Below are 7,979 nucleotides of genomic sequence, written 5' to 3' on the forward strand. Positions count from 1 at the left end.
GGCCCAGCAGCTCCGCGGCATGTGGGATCTTCCCGGACCGGGGCACAAACCCTTGTCCCCTGCATCGGCAGGCGGACTCTCAACCACTGCACCACCAGGGAAGCCCCAGACTTTATCTTTTGATGACAGAAGCTTCAAAGTATTTGAGTCCATTTGCAATCTTTCATGATAGCTTCATATTCCCTAAGTTATTTCATGCTTGAAAATGCCTTTCTGTTTTAATTAAACTCAAGCAACAACTATTCTTGGGTCTTGCTGCTTTTCCCCTCAGGACTTTGTGAACATTGCTTTTAGGGAAAAGTCTTATGGAAAACCCGAGGCTGATCTGATTTTAACCTACTTTAAGAATTTTTTCTCTACTTTTGAATTTCAGTGTCTTAACCACAATATGTCTCACTGTCAGTCTCTAACAGATTTGCCTGGTATTAAAATATAACCTTTATATTTGGAAATTAAGTGGTTTTTTTTATCATTTCAGGGAAATTTTTCTGTTTGTACATTTATATATTCATTTCTTGTTACAAATCCAAAATAAGTTATAATTCATGATTCCTGTACTAGCTCTGAATATTTTTTCTCTGACCTTTGATAGATTCTCTACTTCAGGGACAATGATTATTCTTATTTGAAACATTTTGTGCAACTACTATTGTAAAGCTAATGTAAAGATACTATTTTTTTTTTTGCGGTACACGGGCCTCTCACTGTTGTGGCCTCTCCCGTTGCGGAGCACAGGCTCCGGACGCGCAGGCTCAGCGGCCATGGGTCACGGGCCCAGCCGCTCCGCGGCATGTGGGATCTTCCCGGACCAGGGCACGAACCTGTGTCCCCTGCATCAGCAGGCGGACTCTCAACCACTGCGCCACCACGGAAGCCCAAGATACTATTAAAAAGAATTTTTTTTGGTTGCGCTGCGCAGCTTGTGGGATCTTAGTTCCCTGACCAGGGATCGAACCCGCACCCCCTGCAGCAGAAGCCAGGAATCTTAACTACCAGACTGCCAGAGAAGTCCCTGGAACTAATTTTTTTGTAGTCATGTTATTAAAATATATTATAGCATAAACATTTACAGAAAATGTGGCTGTTTCTTTTCTTTCTTTCTTTCTTTTTAAATTCTTTTTCCATGCCTTCATTGTGAATTTTTTCTGCTTCTTATTTTTTGTTTAAATGAGTCTCTTTTTAGACAACTTTGCTGGCTTTTATTTTTAAAACAGATTTACAGGCCATGCAGTTTGCCTGTTTAACGTGTACAATTCAGTGTGTTTTAGTGTATCCACAGATATGTGCAACCATCAGCACAGTCAATTTTAGAATATTTTCATCACTTTAAAAAGAAAACATACCTTAGGCTATCACTCTACTGTCCCTGATACCTCCTAGTCCTAAGCAACAACTAACTCACTTTTTTTCTGTGTAGATAATTTGCCTATTCTGGACATTTTATATAAATGGAATCATATTAGATGTGGGTTTTTGGTGACTGTCTTGTTTCACTTAGCATAATGTTTCAAGGTTCATCTATGGCGTAGCATGTATCAATACGTCATTCCTTTTTATGGCCAAATAGTATTCCATTGCACAGATATGCCACATTTTGTTTATCCATTCAATTGATAGACATTTGGGTTGTTTCTACCTTGTGGCTTTTATGAATACACTGCTGTGAACATTTGTGTACAAGTTTTTGTGAGGAGTGCTTTTTGTTCTTTGATTATGGTTTCTCTCATAGTGGGTTTGCTGTCTTTTGTGTGATGTATTCCTTCTCCTCCCACCCCACCCCCTCGCCCCCTTGTAGTACGTTTGCCTAATGGAAAGGCCCCTTTTATTTTCTTGCTACTCAAGGTCACCCTGGGCAGACCTGGCATGCTTTCTTTTTGCTTTGAGCAACTGCCAGTGAAATCTCTGATAGCGTTCTCACTCATCTGGGACCAATGTGTCTTCCCTTCAAAGCGTTAGTTTGAGTACTGGGTATAGTTTGAAGCCACTTTTCTGTAGCCTGAAGAAACCAAGGTGGGAGAGGGAAAGAGCTCAGTCAGCACTAAGTTGCTTTCTTGCTGGATGACCTAGATTCTGGTCACTCAGTAGAGATTCTCTTAAACGTTCTTTGCCAAGGTCCATGACACCCAGTCAAAGGTCTGTTCCACTCCCCTGGGCTTCAGCTTGTGTCAACTAAGAGTGTCCTGCAGGTGGCAAACTATGGTGACATCCACTTTGCTTCCTGGCTTGCCCTATTGTAGCAGCTTGGTCTGTTAGCATCCTATCTCACTGCTAAAGTGAAGCAAGAGTCCTGACCAGCCCATGCATAGCTGCCATAAGCCTCCTTCCCCTTCCAGGACAGAGCCCAATTATTTAAGGGATTGTATATTTGTAGAGGCTTGGTTTATAACAATTTTCCATTTTCAAAATTATGAGGAGAAATTTTTGTTAGATGTTCTTAGTCTGGTGAGTTTCCGTAACATGGAATAATCCCTTGCTCTCAAAGTGAAACATCCAGTCTCAAGTATAGCATTTCTCCAAAGCTCTTATTTCCAGTCTCAAAGTGGTTTCTACTGTTTCCTTCTGTGATTCTGGTGGTATTCTAAGGAACACACGGCTTGAATCCCACTCCCTTGCCCTAAAGCCTGTACAAAATAAAGAACCCCGCTGTTAGCTAAACCTTGACGATCATTGCTCTTCCATGACAGGAAATTAAACAATAGGATCTGGATTGTGGTATGTTTTGGGTTTGGGGAACAGGTGTTCTAGCTTGGGTAAGCTGTGGTGTCTGTGGGTTTCTTTGCTTGTGTTCTCTAAATGTTTGTGCATAAAGCCAGGGCTGCTGTGATCTTATATATTCCATTGACCCTGAAGGAGAGGCCAAATGAATATTAGAGGGAGAGCCAGAGGGGTTTCCCTGAATATAAACATGCCTGGATAGGGTGGGTTTTCCCAGCTTTTTATGGTTTCTCAGAGGGAAAATCCTGGCCATTTGGGCATAGTGGAGAGTAACAGCTTCCTTGGCTTGAACTAAGGAAGGTAGGTCCTAGAAACCAGGAGATCTATGACTTTGTCCAATGTCTCTGACCAAGGCAAGGGCAAAACTGGAACAAGAGACTTTATACTACCTCAGACACACCGCACTTCCATAATTCCCAGAATCTGACTTGCATACCGTTGGGGTGCTTTCTGAGGCTGTGAGGTGAGTCAAGTAGTCAAACTATGCTCATAAATTAAAAAATAAATCACCATCAGTCCATAATGTCTAGGAAAATCTACTAGTATCTTCTGCTTTATAGACTGCCAGGGATGGAGATTTTGAAAGTAGATTGTATTTTCTCATTTTGTCATTAAACTGGAGATGCATTCCCATGAGAAAAATATATATATAAAAAATATTATTGGAAACTTCCTAGTAGTGCAGCAGGCTCACTGAGAAATTGTGATTTATAATAAGAAATGTATATTTGGTCGTAGGCCCCATTCCTGGCACAGAGCTCCTAAAACCCTTGGAATCTTCTATGTGAAAAGAGAAACAAAGGTGTCTTTTGCTACTCATAACAAGTCTCTTTCAACCACACCTGGGTTTACATTAAGAAGGTGACCTTTGGAAAACCTCTAAAGATGGGGACCGGTTGCCAGGGGAACCAACTGGGTAATTAAAAGATTGGAACTTTCAGCCCCACCCCTTGACCTCCAGCAGAGCAAGGAGGGGCTGGAGATTGAGTTCCATCACCAAGTCCAATGATTTAAACAATCATGTCTACAAATGAAACCTCCAAAAGCCCTAAACAACTGGAGTTTGGAGAGCTTCCGGGTTGGTGAACATGTGGGGGTGATGAGAGGATGGCACACGTGGAGAGGGCATGGAAACTCTGTGCCCCTTTCCTCGTGCCTTGTCCTATACATCTCTGCCATCTGGCTGTTCTGAGTGGTATTCCTTTATAATAAACTGGTAATCTAGTAAGTAAACTATTTTCCTGACTTCTGTGAGCCTCTCTAGCAAATTGTCAAAACCAAGGAGGTCATTGTGGGAACCTGGAAACCTCTGATTTATAGCCAGGAGGTCAGAAGCACAGGGGACAACCCGGACCTGTGATTGGCATCTGCAGTGGGGGAGGGTGGGCAGGTCTTCCGGGACTGGGGTCTGCTCCAGCCCTGGGTAGATAGCGTCAGCATTGAATTGAATTACAGGACACCCAGTTAATGTCCACAGAGAACCGGAGAATTGCTTGGTGTGGGAACCTGCCCTCCCCCACCACGACATATTTGGTGACAAGAAGTGAAGTATGGAGAGTAGCAGAGGAATCAAAGAGTTTTTCCTATTCCCTCACCCTCCGTGTTCATGGTCCCCTGTATGCTGCATGTGTCCAAGGGGCTTTAAGATATCCCTCCCATCGCTGACGCTCACAGAGAGGGCTGATCCCAGAGAGAAAACAGCGTGGCAGGGAGAACAGAACTGCCCTGTGGCACAGTCTTCTCGGGTTAACAAGTAGAGCCAGCATTCAGCATTTTATAAAGCATGTTAGAGAGAAGAAAATCCTCCTTTGAAATACAGACATAAGCAAAAACTGAGAATCCTTGGCCATGAATAGTAACAAATGGGTTGAAGGAAGAGGTAAACTTCCTAGAGCAAACTACACCCTGTGGGACAATCTTGGCATGGGCCCCACAAAGTTGGACATGGAGGAAACCCGAGGGGAAGAAACTATTCTCTTGGCCACCCTAGTTACAGACTTTTACCAGTTTCCAAGTGAGAAGAAACTGGAGCCAGGATCAGAACCTTCTTCCCAGCATTTATAATTCATTGTCTTTGAGAATTTAGAGTAAACCGATTGTGGTTCTCCTGCCAGGGTATGCGCCTCGTTCTCAACTAATCCTTTTGGTGTCTACACAGAGTCCCACATAAAACCTCAAGATTTTGCTATAGATGATATCAGAGCTGGGAGAATCTTATTGCACTCTTCAAGTCAAGAGTCTAGGGCATACATTGGTCAAAACAAGATGAGTAACTGCTCTTTCAGTGCTGCTTTAACGAGATTCTGTCTGAGAGTACCGTATGGTACATGCGTCTCGTGAGGCACACCTGTAGTGTCACCCTCCACGTGTGCCGTGTGCTAACCTGCTTCTGCACCCACGTGCCCACCATCAGTGTCCTGTCTTCACTGTGCCCCTTGTGCCCCTACATGCCCATCAACACCTTCGCAGGGTCACCATCGTCAGTGGACTAAGATTACTAAGTCCAGGTCCTTGGCAGGTCCTGATTTTCGTTTCCTTTGCAGAGAAATACAAGATCCCAGGGTGGAAAGCATTTACTCGTGGTAGCTTCATTCTTCCTCTTTGCTCAGATCAACAGTCTGAGTCATCCCTGGAGTCATCTTTGACTTTTATCTTTCTCTAATACCACACATGCAATCTACCTGAGAATCCTGTTGGCTCTGCCTTTGAAATATACTCAGATTCCACTCATTTCTTACTACGTCCATCATAACCGCCAACCACTGTGGTCTAGGCTACCATCATCCCCCAGGTGGATTATTGCAAAGCCTTGCCTCCCTACCCCCACCCTTGCCCAGCTCTAGTCTATTCTGCACCCAGCAGCAAGTGTGTCCCTTTTACAACTCAAGTCAGATCATGTCTCTCCTCTGCTCAGAACCCTTTAATAGCTGCCCGTGTCACTTGGAATAAATCCAGAATCTTTACCATGACATTCGTGATCTGGCTCCCAGCTATCTCTCAGATCTACTCCTCTTACCCTTACTTAAGCCACACTGGATGCTGGGCTGTTCCTAAAACACATCAGACACTCTTGCTTCAGGGTCTTTGTGTGTGTGTGTGTTTTTAAAATAAATTTTATTTATTTATTTATTTTCGCTGTGTCGGGTCTTCGTTGCTGCACGCAGGCTTTCTCTAGTCACTCACGTTCTTTGCAGCCATTTTGTATCCTCTTACTCTGATTGATTTTTCTTCTTGGCATGTAGCACTGTCTCAAGAATTATTTGTTTATTTATGATCTGTCTTCCCATACCAGGATGTAAGCTCCATGAGGGCGGGGACTTTGTTGTGTTCAGTGCTGGACCCCAGCTCCTAGGACAGTGCTTGACACGGAGAAGGCATGTGAGAGATATGTGTGGCATGAATGAATGAATGAATGAACTTGTGGGAGGTGTCTACTCGCACTTGTGTGTCTGGGGAAAAAGCTTTTTTTTCCTCCAGACCCTCTGAAGAGAAGCAGTCAAGGAGGCCGCTGTCTGGCTCTGCTTTTGTCCTCACCGCAGCTGGCACCTGTCCCGGGAAAGTGAGGTTGAGGTGTGGGAGAGCTGGAAAAGTGAGATGCTTATGCTACTTTTTAGGAGTGCAGGCCCCGTGAAATGGAGCCATCTAAACCTGTCTGACAGCAGTGAGGGCGGGGTTCTGTCCAGACTTGTCAAAATTCTGCCCAAACTAGAGAATCTTGGGGCCTTCCCAAGTCCTGATTCTGTCCGTGCCAAGTGAGACTTGCAGAGAGGGCACTGTGACAGTCCCAGAGTTCTTGCTAAGGGCCAGGGACCAGGGACTGAGACAGTGAAGGAATGGGGCATCCTCCCAATACACAAAGGAGGTAGAAGTTGCAACCTGTTTTGCCATGAAACCAGCAGCTACAGGTAAGCAGAGTTTTACTTTTAGAGCCATGCATTCATTGGGTGACTATTTCCTGCGTATGTGCTATGTGCTGACCACAATTTTAGGCCTTATAGGACTGCTCTAGGAGCTGAAGATTCTGGGATGTGGACCACGGGGCCACAGGGAGGGACTGAAGTTGGCTCAGGAGAGTGCCCAGATCCCCTTCAAGTCCCAGACCCCCTCCCGTCTCCCCTTGTCTCTGTAGGAGAGGCAGCTGAGGTATCAAGGGCTGTCTTTCCACCTCCAGCAGAGATCAGCACTGCCTGGGTCACCGAGGCTGCTGGTGACCCCGGAGGCATTGGGCAGCCTCTGAAGGTTCCTACCCCTTCTCCTCACCATGAGGGCCCCTCGGCCCCTCCTCCTAACTCCCTAAGGGATGGAGGGTCGTCTCCATCACCTGCTGCTCTGTGCTCTGGACCCAGAGCTCCACCTGCTGACGGACTATCCCCTTCAGGAGAGAGAGGAGAGGGCCAACTTATAAACCAGTCAGTCATGTTGGGAGTTTAGAATGGAGCCAAGGCAGTGACACCCAGAAGCCAGTCTTGACTCAGGCAGCAGTTTCCCCCTCTGGGTGCCTCAAGGGCTGGAGGACAATGGGAGATCCAGACTCCCCAGCAGGGCATGACAACCCTGAGGTCTTACAGGCTGGCCTCACCCATTCACCCTCAGGCACAGGGGCCTGGGCACCAGCTCAGATTCTCTAGGACTTTGGGAGTGGCAAACTTCTGTGATAACTGTCTTCTCCCTGGCAGCTGGAGGGGGTGTAAACACTTGGGTGGACAGTCTGAAACAGCAGGTGAGGCTAAGAACTCACAGTGGCTGATGTGATCTGGTTTCCAAAATTTGGCACTCCCTGCCTGGCCCATGAAACCCATCCTGAGTTCCTGTGATGACCAGCCCAGTGGGGCCGGGGCTGTCCTCACAAGTAGAACAATGGCATTACTTTGGGTCACCTCTGGGAATGCTTTCAGCACCGCTGTTCCCTGACTCAAGAGAAGAGAGCTGTGTCTACTGAGCTTTTATTTATTTATTTTTATTTATTTATTTATTATTTAAAAATTTTTTTTGGTCGAGCTGCGAGATCTTAGTTCCCCGACCAGGGATCGAACCTGTGCCCCCTGCAGTGGAAGTGTGGAGTCTTAACCACTGGACTGCCAGGGAAGTCCCTCTACCGGGCTTTTAGACTTTTCGGTTTCTCTATAAGAACACTCTGAGCTCTGAGCACAGCACTTTGTACTTTTCAGGGCATGTTTATACATGGTTCTTTGAGAGAATCCAGACCCGCTGGTGGCCTTGCCAGAGGCTGGCGTTTGCAGAGTCTGGGCACTGGGGTTGTGCTT

Source organism: Physeter macrocephalus, chromosome 12, assembly GCF_002837175.3.
Source record: "Physeter macrocephalus isolate SW-GA chromosome 12, ASM283717v5, whole genome shotgun sequence".
Classification (NCBI taxonomy): Eukaryota; Metazoa; Chordata; class Mammalia; order Artiodactyla; family Physeteridae; genus Physeter; species Physeter macrocephalus.